Source organism: Amphiura filiformis, chromosome 18 (genome assembly GCF_039555335.1).
Source record: "Amphiura filiformis chromosome 18, Afil_fr2py, whole genome shotgun sequence".
NCBI lineage: Eukaryota > Metazoa > Echinodermata > Ophiuroidea > Amphilepidida > Amphiuridae > Amphiura > Amphiura filiformis.
Genome location: NC_092645.1, coordinates 22,139,568 through 22,152,684, shown reverse-complemented (window position 1 = coordinate 22,152,684; position 13,117 = coordinate 22,139,568).

Here is a 13,117-nt window from a genome sequence, read left to right as displayed (position 1 = left end):
AATTTTGTTCATATTTTGTCAATCAAACATGTGTCCACGAGTATTTACAGTGGAGGTATTAAAAAATTTTGAGGGCCCCCCACTGGGAGATACTGGGCCCCCCTCAAATTGCCCCCCATGATTGTCTTCTCAGACACAAAAACTTTGAAATGTGCACTAACTTTTGATTAGAGCCACGTAATAACGCGCATCTGCAGACATTTTATTTATACTTCACAGTAATAATACACATTTTGTCTCGACATAACAATTAAAAATTCTTTGTACAACATTTGGGTTGTTCCATTTTCAGAGAGGGTGTAATGGCCTTTTCAGCAATTGTGTAAATGTGAAAAATCCTAATTTTGAAGCAAAGTTTACAAGATGATTGTGAGAGTTCCTCAATATTTTTGTCAAAGTTATTTACTTGTTGGATAAAGTAGATATAGGTTGATCAATTGAGCAAATAAAAATCGTGGAGACTTTTTTCGTTTTAAAATGAGCACATCTTACTTTATGCTCTTTTTCAGAAAAGTGCAAAATACTAATTTTGAAGCAAAGTTTGCAAGATGATTGTGAGAGTTCCTCAATATTTTGTCAAAGTTATTTACTTGTTGGATAAAGTAGATATAGGTTGAACAATTGAGCAAATAAAATCGTGGAGACTTTTTTCCGTTTTAAATGAGCACATCTTACTTTATGCTCTTTTTCAGAAAAGTGCAAAATTGCGATATTTTCATGCTAAACTCAGGTACGGTGATTTTTCTAAGTTTAAAAATGAAATTTGATGAAAAGGGAGCCTATCAGAAGTAAACAACATCAACAAAACTATTACATAATAAATTGGGGCCTAAATTGTGTTGGATAAATGCTTATAGAACAGGACTATTCTATAAAGGGGTTCAGTACCCCGGGTCAGTACTAAAATTCTGTCTGTGCTGATTTAAAAATAATCTTTTTTTTTTTTTTTTTATGCACCCTCAAATGAATATTACCTTTTTCTTCGAAGGAACGCAGGTAGGGCCTACAATAATTATTTTCTATCACTATGTAGTTAACAACAAAGACAATAATATATTGCAACACTATTGATCAAGTAGGGGTGTTATTGTGTTAAACATAAAAACGCTTATATGTATCTATGATTCTCGATTTTTGAAATACCAAAAATGCTGACACATTATATGGATTTGGGGGTTTGTATTGAGGATCCGTTGATGGTCAATATACTAGTTAACTGCTCTCTTTCATCTGAGTGACCTCTGTCTATTAAGGGGGCGCAGACCACCAAATAACCTCACCATCATAGTGAAAAGCATGTAAAAATCAACATTTTTATACATACCACGCATGACAATAGTTTTCTTTATTTTTAGCTGTATTAAATAAAGCCTACATTTTCACTTAAGCTCCAATTTTTTTTTTTACAGGTAAGGTTCAGTTTTTATTAACAAATGTTAGAAAGTGATGCTGCTATTTCAACATCGAAATTAGTACTAAAACGGGCTCTGTTAGCAGTTATTCGGAGAGGGCCTATACTTTTCTTGTGAAATCGAATTTGCTTAATGTTACTGGGGAAATTCGCTTAAATATTAGTATAAATGGCCATTGCCATGACAACTGTCTTCTCATGTATATCAATAGTATACTTATAAAGTGTAATACAAACTTTTTTAATGCAACAAATTGCTCAAAATGAAGAAAATTGGTCAATTTGGGGTCAAACTGCCCAAAATTCAAAGATCATAGATTACTGGGGAAATTCGCTTAAATATTAGTATAAATGGCCATTGCCATGGCAATTGCCTTCCTTTGAAATCTCCTAATAGGCTACATGTATTTTAAAATTAAAGAATCCATATATCAATAATATACTCATTAAGTGTAATACAAACTTTTTAATGCTACAAATTGCTCAAAATTTGGGGTCAAACTGCCCAAAATTCAAAGGTCATAGGTCACAGAAAAAAGTTGCTGCTGTCATCTGGGATGAGGGAGGCAACAAAAGTTGGTATATTGGGTTTTACCTTGATGATAATGGGGATGAAACGCGGGGGACAAAACCTTCGAGTGGATCACCTGATGCGCGTTGGTACTGATACCGGAGATGAAAGTTAGCAGCGACCACATGGCACTGATGATGATATCTAGGACACTATCATGCAGCAGTTTGAGATTGTGCCTGTGACACTTATCAGTTTACGTAGCAACAAGTAGCCATTTATATTATGTTTTTTTTTGTAAATTTGACCTCATATTGTGGAGATGTCCTTAAAAATTTTACTCCCAAATAGCCAGTATTGGGGATAACAAATTTTCTTTCCCTCATCTTATTTTAACATACCACTGTCACCGTAGAAGGTCAAGGGTCAATACACATGGCTTAGTTGGAGCTCTCTCATACTGACAGTGTAAAAAAAAGAGATCAGGAAAAGAGAATTTATTATCCCTGATACTGGCTATTCCGGGTAAAATGTTTAGGTCATGTTCACATGATGAGGGAATTTGTCAAATGTTACTGGGGAAATTTGCTTTAAAATTAGCATATTATGGCCGTTGCCATGGAAACTGCCTTCTCTTTGAATTATCCTAGCTCACAATTAAAGAAGCCTCATATAGTCAGTAATATAAAGTGTAATACAAACTTTTGTAATGCAAGAAATTGCTAAAAATGTAAATACAATAAAATCCATTAAACTATCAAAATTGTATAAAAGTCTGCAGCGCAAAAATCTACATTTTTTACTTGATGTAACGTATGTTGTGTGTCTATTTCGTTTTTCCAATTTATAGTGTTATGTAAGTTTTTACCTGTTGTCTAGCTTTTTCTGTAATTTAAATATGAGGTCTATGGGCCTGGTTCAAAATTTTGGTAAAAAAAGGTGCATTGGGTCAGAAATGGTCGTAACTCAACACATGAAGATTTGAGACTACTTCTAACTGCCTAAATAGATTGATTGACCAAAAAAAAAAACATAGACTAGACACCAGAACCTGGTAAAAAGACCCAAAAATGACAAAGTTATGGCTAAAAATGTGATTTTCAGGGGAAAATGTGGCCATTTTGGATTTTTGCTGTGCACATTCGTTTTTGAAACCCAGGCTTAACATTTTGTAATTTCATGTTGAGATAGGCCTAGGTTAAATAGAACATACAAAAACCTTATCCCGAAGCAAAACAAAACAAGTCCCATTTATAGCCCACTCCTAGCATTAAGTTCCACCCCAGGTTATTAGGATTTAGTACTTTGGGGTATGGGGCAGTACTAGGCCTAGTTCCTATAGCTTAAGTACTGATGCATGTGAAATGATTAAGAATCAGAATAGGAGCTTGTGATTTTCATAATAATCATAATACCACTAACATGTATGAATACGAGCTTGTGACATGAGAGGGCTCATATTCAAGGAGCATTATCTACTGGCGATTTTACCAATATGCTGTAAAAGAGAAACACCTACCCCTGTACTTGATTTGCATTCTTAAATGTGGTTCTTAACTCCTCAATGGAATAACTGACTATTGGCTCAAGAAAAGGGACTGCTACAGTGAAAAGATCTTATATTTGATGTTGGCATTATATACAGCATCATTATACCAATGTCACATATTGGGAAAATCCATGTTTGTGTTCTATGAAAAGTAAAAAAGTCTCCATGATTTTTATTGCATTATATAAATGACCTATGTACAGAGGTTCTCTCCTGTAATGAACAATTTGAGAAAGATTGAGGAACTCCTACAATGACGTCACAAAGTAGAGGGATATTTAACTTTTTTTTCAAAAGTTGTAAAATGTGAAATATGGGCCCCACCCCTGTTCATAAATGGAACATCCCAATATAAACATTTGTTGTTTTATATTTTTTGATAAAGACAAAGGATGAAAGAAGATGTGTAGAAAAATTTACTTTCATAGATGCTTGTCTTAGGTGCCAAAGATTTGTTCAAAAATGGCATAAAACGGCATTTTACAAGTCAGGGAAATACGTGTTAGGGGGCATATTTTAGGGGCCCATATTTCCCAGGAGGGGCATAGCAGATTTTTTATACTGATTATTATGAACACTTATCCAAACTTATTGAATTGCCAAAATATGGTTGAAATTTGCTGACCCCCATCTTCCACCTTTTTCCCGTGGCATCTGTATTTCTCAGAAAATCTCTCTTAAAGTCTCATTGCAAATGAATTTTTATTTTTACTTTTCGGATTTGGCTTTGAGCAATGGTGACACATACCATATTTACAGAAAAAATGAAAATTCTATTCCAGACACCGTCAAAATGTCAAAGTTTATATTTTTTGTATTATATTAAAGTAATTAACTGCAGATTCTTTACTCAACATCATAACAGGTTCATACTTGACAAATTCATGATGAATGAAAAGACTTTCATTAAATATTGAAAAAAAAAATTACTCATGCCTAATTTACATAATAATATCATGAATACACAATTAGCTGTAATAAGCTAATTTGCATAATTGATTACTTTTTGTGTATTTTTTTGATATCAATTGAAAGAACTTTGTATACATATGTTTGTGAAAAAAACCGCACCCTGATATCATGTACGGTTTTCTTTTGGCATCAATTTTGCATATTAATTAGCTGAACTTAGTCATTTTTCAACTTTTATTTGTCTGCAGATTGGCCGGAATTGCTAAAATAGTATATTTGGTTAATTTATTATAATTATTCAATGATAGATTTTTTAATTTAGTTTTCTTTGACGAAGTTAAAAAAGATAGCCAATTAACCTGTGATACTTAAATTAATGTTGCTTTTTCAAGCAAGTGTCCAAATATACCTTCAAAATCTCGAAATGTGCCAATTTTGTCATTATAGCAATTTGTGGCAGATTTGCATTCCATTTATGAGCATCTTAAAATTGACACTACGTCACAATGCATTGACCGATTTCAATTCGGTTTTTGTTTTTGATGCTTTAATAAAGGTCATTCATGTAGAAACATTAAATAACGTGTTTCTGCTGCCCTCATTTTTGAGGTGATATACCTACTAGTAGAAATAAATTATCGATTTTACGTCATCAAACATTCGTTATAACTTAAACATTACTGGAAATAGAATGGCAATAGATTAAACAACGTAGATATGTTGCATACAATATTGTACGTACAATAAAAAGTCTGAATACTGCTTAAGTCCATCGATCTCAGATGTACTTTCTTCCTTTTCCTCTGTCATGTCTGTCAATCTCTACTCACCTGTAACATTAACAAACAAAATTAACAATCAATAACGTAACATTGGTTAAGTGGGCAATATTTCATGTACATAATACCCAGAGTATATGCATGTGGTTGCTATGGGTAGCCATCTTGTATTTTAGGTGTCCAAGACCTCAGATAACCATGGAAACTAGCCATGATTTTACATAGGTTCTAATTTGATGACATTTCATTTGGTTTATAGTGGTTGCTATGACTGGCATCTGGATTTGGTGTGACTTGATTTAGTGAAGTTACACACCTTAATTGCTCTTCTAGATTAAATAGTTACCGAGATATTGTTATTCCACCTGGTTAATGTGAATATTATATGGTTACTATGGGCGGCCATCTTAGATTGTGGGTGTACTAGACACCAGACAACCAAGACACCCTCTTCATTTAATTAGACAGTCTTGATTTAGTAGGGATATAGACCTCAATGACCCTTGTAGGTCAAGCAGATTCTGAATTATTGTCATTTCATCTGGTTAATATGATGATTATGGTTGCCACGGGCGGCCATCTTGGATTTCAGGTGTCCTAGACATCAGGCATCCATGAAACCCCCTTCATTCACTCAGCCAGCCTTGATTTAGTGGGGATATACACCTCAATGACCATTGTAGGTCAGGCAGATTCCGAATTATTGTCATTTCACCTGGCTAATGAATTTGATGATTTATGGTTGCTATGGGCGGCCATCTTGGATTCCAGGTGTCCTGGACCTCAGACATCCATGAAATCCCCTTCATGCAATCAGACAGCCTTGATTTAGTGGGGATAGACACCTGAATCACCCCTCTAGGTCAAGTAGTTTCAGAGTTATTGTCATTTTACCTGGTTCATATAAGTACATTTTGGCGGCCATTTTGAAAAATGGCCATATACAGAGTTTGCCCGGGTTTGGAATTTTCCACCTAGTAGAATTTGGAAGACCTATGCCTACCCTACTCGAATCAACTTTCAAACTTTCCTCTTTCAAAAATGTATACGGGTCTGTAGGACAGGGCCAGGACTATGTTTGATGGGATCATTTATTAGTTTTTCAAACAAAACATCATGAACAGCCAAATTTTAGGCTAAAACAGCTAAATGTGATATCATGCTAATGTTTACAGATGCTTTTGAGTCACTCTCAACTTTAATTTCCCCTGTTTTACAAAATTATTAACTTTTATAGAATTTTTAAAGCTTTTTCGGATATAAAATGTATCCATTAATGATAAAATTGGTGGCGCTGTTTAGTAACTGAATTATACTCTTTCAAGCTTTTAATACAAATAATTCCTTTTATTGTTTGATAGAATATGTTTATAAAATTTTCTTATTGCTTGTTTCAACTATTCCAGGTATTTTAATGGCAGTATTTAATCACCTACCCCTTGCAAATAAAGAAATATGATTTAGGATAAATAGTGCCATCTATAGTGTGCATTTAGTTAATAATGAAGCCAATTCTATACACATCTAACAATATGTGTAGACACTTGTATAATGGTATTAGAACATCAGCAAAAAGACTACCAAATGACAAGGGAATTTTCAAAAAACTTTTTATCATATAATGTAAGGTATAACTGATATTATTTGGCTAATTTGAATTTAAAATGTAAATAGTGCCCTCAATTTTGCACACAAATGAACAGTTTATAGAATAAAAAGTACCACAAAATAGCAGAAAAAGATGAATAATTTGATATAGAAATGAAAATCCATGTTAAAAATTGCTACAAAATATAACGTGTATATTATATAGTTTATTAGTACGATAGCTGTTGGTATTATTTAGGTCTAAAATTGAACATTATATTATGTTTTGTTAGAAACATTAATAAATAATCTCATCAAACAACCGTGCGCAGGGGGTCCAGGATACCGAAGATTTGATGTAGATATTTGGGGCTTCTGATGTGATGGATGAGTGAGACCCACCTCACCTGGCAGTCAAGGTTAATTATGACCATCGATCAATAAGGCACAACGTCCTGTTTGGTCCTATAGCGATATCGGTGATCCGATGGCTCCTTCTATCGCACCATAATCATTTGTAATATGCTTTTGTTTTTTTATATAAATGAAAAATTATAATACTATGCAAATGTTAATTATTATACTCAGGGTATGACAGAAAGAGGTATCGGTACCTAACCGGGCATCGTAAGCGCTATAGGGCCAGATTCGATGTGGTGCCTAAGGATGAAAACTGCTTATTACAATATTACTCATTCTAAAAAAGTCAACTTCCTTGACTCGGAAACGATTTTTGACGATAATTACTGCAGAAAGAAATTACGCGTGCCGGACTGTCTTGTTTTCTTGGGTACTTAATTATGATGTGTGCCAGCTAATTACATCATCATTGTACTTTTCCAGCAGTCACGAAAAACAGAAACACGGGGTTTGCGGACTTGCCCCGAGGGCGGACACTCCCCAATCTCCCCTATCCATGGTAACAACTAAGTTGAAATTCAAGGATGTCGTCCTCAACGTCATTTTTGTACCAACATCTGCCCCCACCACAGTGAGAATGAGAGTGATAAATGATGACACTCTTCATCTTCAGACAGCCCATAAGAAGGATTGCCAAAATTGGAAAAGGCCACTCTGGAGTCCTAACATAGGGGCATTTAGTACCGGCACCCGTACAAACTGACTGTAACTTTGTATCTGCAACACACGGAATCAAAACAGTCCACCTGGACATCCCCTTATGGTATATACCGGAATGCTGTGGTCGACGTCGCACAATAAAACTTCTCAACTGTCGATCATACTGTTTTTAGACAAAAGTTCTTATCACAACTCGTCCAAAAGCAATGCCATTGTATGCAGATCAATACTCTGTCACAGACAGAAATATGGTGTCCAGCGGTTGAAATTGAAATATAGCAAGAATAGCAAGGGGATTTGAAGCGAAGATTGCATCATGCAGTTATTGTTAACTACATGTATGCACACAACACAGGGGCACTCACAATAGGCAATTGACTTGTACTGGTAGCGCTGTGTTATAGATATAGGAGATGAACTAGTTAGCGTCATATATCAAAAAGTGTAAAAGCTATGATTTTAGTACTTTCTCTATGTTTCAATTACTTATTCTTTTCAAAATATCTGAATTTTTAACCAGGTATAAGCTTTAATAACGGGGCACCATACATTTGTTTGAGAAAGGAAATCTACATCTTATCCAAACTCCCGTGTTAAAGGAGTATTTCGTGATCTTAGCATCCTCTTTTTATGACATTTTGCAGTACATATCCACGAAAAAAGCAAATTCCCAAAATTTCAGTTGATTCCGATATTGCGTTTGCGAGTTTATTACACTGCTCCATAGACAATACGTTGTAATTTCGTTCTGGTGCACCAGAACGAAATTCAAATTTCACGATATCTTTGCTAAACTAATTAATCTGCAAGAAATATTTTGTACATAAACATTATGTAGCCAGAGGTTTCTAGTGATATAAAAATCTCAACTTTTTTTGAGAAAAGTGGGGGGATGAGGCTGTGGATCACGAAATGCCCCTTTAATCCAATGCACATTTTGCTTCACCGGGCCGCCCTGACTTGGTCGTATTTATCACGTGGTAAGAAATTTGCATTGGACATCGATTACTATAATGGTTTAGTACTGCATATTTCGGTTTAATCTTCACTAAGTGGGTTTATGGATTGGCGATTGGCGAAACGCATAGCCGGACAGACAGACAGACAACCACATCCCCTCCCAACCCCCTCCCCACACACACCACAACACCCCGCTCATTATTTTAGTATAGTAGATGGTAAATGCGATTGGCGAAACGCATAGCCGGACAGACAGACAGACAGACAGACAGACAACCACACCCCTCCCACACACACCCCAACACCCCGACACAGCCCGCTCATTATTTAGTAGATGGTAAATGCGATTGGCAATATCACGTGATTTATTTTAACAGTTTGGACATATGTTTCTGTAAACGCAGGGGTAAACGTGTACAATTTCCAAACACGTTGCAGATGGCAACTATTAATATAGTATGGGCAGCCGCGTATACCGAAATCCAGCAACGGAGGGTGGGGTGGAGCGGATTTCTTGGTGAGCTAAGAAATGATCAATAAACGTGTAAATGGTAAAAAAATGGTTTAAATTGGAACATTCGCGCGAAGTGGGCCTAATGATGTCGGGACTAGATTTGACTTTTTAAAAGCTGAAATGGTCAAATATATATAATGAGATTTATCTCATCAAAATCCCATGCTCTTCTCCTTTTCTTCAATTTCTCTACGGGGGCGCGCGCCCGTTTGAAAAGGGCTGTATTATACGCTACTGGCGGGTGATCAGTTATCCTAGTGAATTGTACCTTCGTTGTAATTTCTGCCCCGCTAGAATACATGTGTATGCCATAGTATTAAAGAGTTTGATAGTTTTGGTAGGGACACAGAGATGAAGTCAGTCAAACTGAATTTGGTTTAGTTCGAGAAATTATACCTTTCATGTTATTATCTTGTGAGGATTGCTTTTAATTATGGTATAGGCCAACTGAACCGGGCAACCACATTTAAAAGAAAATAATGATGAATGATAAAGTAAGTAATTTTGTAATAGGTGCTGTATATAAACTGGCCTCAAAAAGAAACTTATAATAAGGTCATATCTTAAAAATCCTGTCCATAAAAATGAACCAAAATTGCACACATGATTACTTCAATACTCTACTTTAAACACTGGTCAGTAACCAAACAGTTGTCCAACTGACAGAACAGCAAAATGCACTGACACGGAACAGCTTCCTGGACCACATTCACAGCCAAATAATTGACACCCAACACAAGAAATTGGTGATAAAGTGGGATAGTGTGGAACAAGACCTGTTTCTTGAAGGAAGTGTGTGAAAAGCAGAAGCAGTCCGTTCCACACTATTCCACTTACTCTTTCGAAATAATCACCTGTGTAAAGATCTTGTACGCATTCTCACAGATTTCTTTTGCGGGGTGCCAATTAGTCGCCTGTGAATGTCCAGGAAGCTGTTCCGTGTCAGTACATTTTGCGTTTGTGTCAGTTGGACAGCTGCTTGGTTACTGACATGCGTTTAGAGCATAGGCGTAGATCCCGGGGGGGGGATTTACCCCCAATATTTTGCCAGGGGGATGGTCCATACAATCATCCCCCAATGTTGACGCCTGATAATGGGTTTCTGACCTAATTGCCCATTTTAGCCCCAAAAGTGCTAATTTTCGCGCGCTTCGCGCGCATTTAATCTACTTTTACACCATATTTCATCAGTTTAGCTTCAAAATAGCAAATATTTTCGCGCGCTTAGCGCGTATTTATATCATAAACTAATTCTGTCGCCAAAGGGTGCTGGATTGAATATACTTCCAAGATTTTTTTCCAACTTCACCCCCCACCCAATGTCAAAAAGAAATCTACGCCACTGGTATAGAGTAAAGTATTGAAGTAATCCAGTGTGTAATTTTTGTTCATTTTTATGTTCAGAATTTTAACCTAAGACCTTGTGAAAAATTATAAGTTTCTTTTTGAGGCCAGTTTATATAACTGGCCTTATGCGGAGGAATATGGAGTTAGCGTTGGAAGAAGTCTTTGTTCTTGTGTATTAGTTAAACACTAGAATTAAGAAGGGGGGGGGGGGTTGTACCAACCCTAAGATTTTTATCCGTCATAAAAAAAACCGCGTGTGTTTACGCCCTAACGACCTAAGCTAATCATAGATCCATCCTTTGCACTCATTTTGGTGATACAATTTTTACCCCAGGATCTTACCCGAGGGTATGACAGACCATCAAGTTTTGAGGTAATTGCACTAGCCGTTTTTGATATCAGAAGTAAAAATGTGTTTCACAATGGCCCATAGAACGGTAGGAATGTGTGGTATACCACAATTGGACGAGGCTATCACTCTTTTGTTCATAACATCTCGTAAACGAAATTTACACCTAAAATTTCATATCCACTACTTTCAGTTGTCATAACTACTATTAAGGGGGTACTACACCCCTGGCTAATTTTGTGCCTATTTTTGCATTTTTCTCAAATATTATAGCGCATTGGTGACAAGTAAGATATGTTTATTATAGGGGCAAGGACTAAAACTACTGCACTGAAAATTCAGCAACTCCAGGCAAGTAGGGCCTAGTTATTGATTTATTGATCAAATATTGGTTTTCCCTCATTTTTGACTGTAACGTAACTCCACAACTGTTGTCTGTGCTGAAATAAAATTTGCAGTGCAGTAGTTGTAGTCCTTGCCCCTATAATATACATATCATACTTGCCACCAATGCGCTATAATTTTTGAGAAAAATGCAAAAATAGGCACAAAATTGGACAGGGGTGTAGTACCCCCTTAAACATGTTAAATACATACACAAGCACGTACACAATCATACAAAGGTCCCTATTAAAAATTCCAGTATTATTTTATCTAAAATGTAATTTTGATAGGATATGTTTTTAATATGATACCTGTTTAGTATACGTGTATGTATTTTGTATATAGTCATAATAAAGGTACTGTAAAAACTTCAATTGCATATTTAAATTAAAGCACCTGTAGGGGCTCGGAGAGCGACGTTTACCATAAAATGTGTATTATATCGCGACTTAAAAAAACCAAAATTATTTGATATTGTGTCTGATGTGCCCTCAGGTCCCACAAAAATACTGTGCATACACTGCTATCCGATTCCTTAAACATCTGAAATGTAGTAAAGAAACTGCCCAACTGGTACAACAGCAAACTGCACCGTGACATGGAACCACAAGTCACAGCCCATTATTGTGTATATAAAGCAAATGTGAACTGTCTCGGGATAGCCTCACAAAAATAACACTCGTATTTGAATTCAATTACGAGTATTCTTTAAATCATGTATTATCTTTACACAGTGTATACATGTACACATAGTTAAAACAATTTTACAGTAATCAATTTAAAACAGCTAAAATAACTCATATTAGCTGGTCTATTTAAAGATCCCCTTCTGCACACGTGTTGTAAACTGTATTTTTTTTTAAAATCTTTATCTGTGGTGTAGAGAATGGTAATAAATAAATAAATAAATAAATAAATAAATAAATAAATAAATAAATAAATAAATAAATAAATAAATAAATAAATAAATAAAAAAATAAATAAAATAAATAAATAAATAAAAAATAAATAAATAAATAAATAAATAAATAAATAAATAATAATAGATAAAAAAATAGATAAATAAATAAACAAACATTATTAAATCACTAAATAAATAATTGAATAAATAAATAACTAAACAAATGAATATATGAATACATAAATAAAACAAATAAAAAATACAATGACAAATTAATTAATTAATTAATTATTTAATTAATTCATTAATTCATTCAACAATTCATTCATTCATTCATTCATTCATTTATTCATTCATTCATTCACTCATTCATTCATTCAACAATTCATTCATTCAACAATTCATTCATTCATTCATTAAAAATAATTAATAAAGGATGACAGATTTGCCAAATCTGCTGTTTACTTATCTATAGACATTTTTAGAAAATGACAAAATAATATAGCATTTATGTTATTATGATTGAAAATAATATAGCGAGGAACCAGAAACCCTTAAAACCCTCGATATTTTGTCAGTATTTTGTTACGACACGTGGCAAAACTTCTCTCACCTCGCATGTTATTTTATTTAATTGTTATGATTATCTTCCCGTTTTATTTGAATCGATTAATCAAAGTGATTTGATGAAGTGAATATTGTTTAAAATACTGGTACTTTGTACGTTCCCTTGTTATTATCTGTATACAGCAAATTTCATTGTTATTATTTGAATATTAATAAATCTCTCTGTATCCATATGGGCAATTCCACACTAATGGATTTAAACAGCG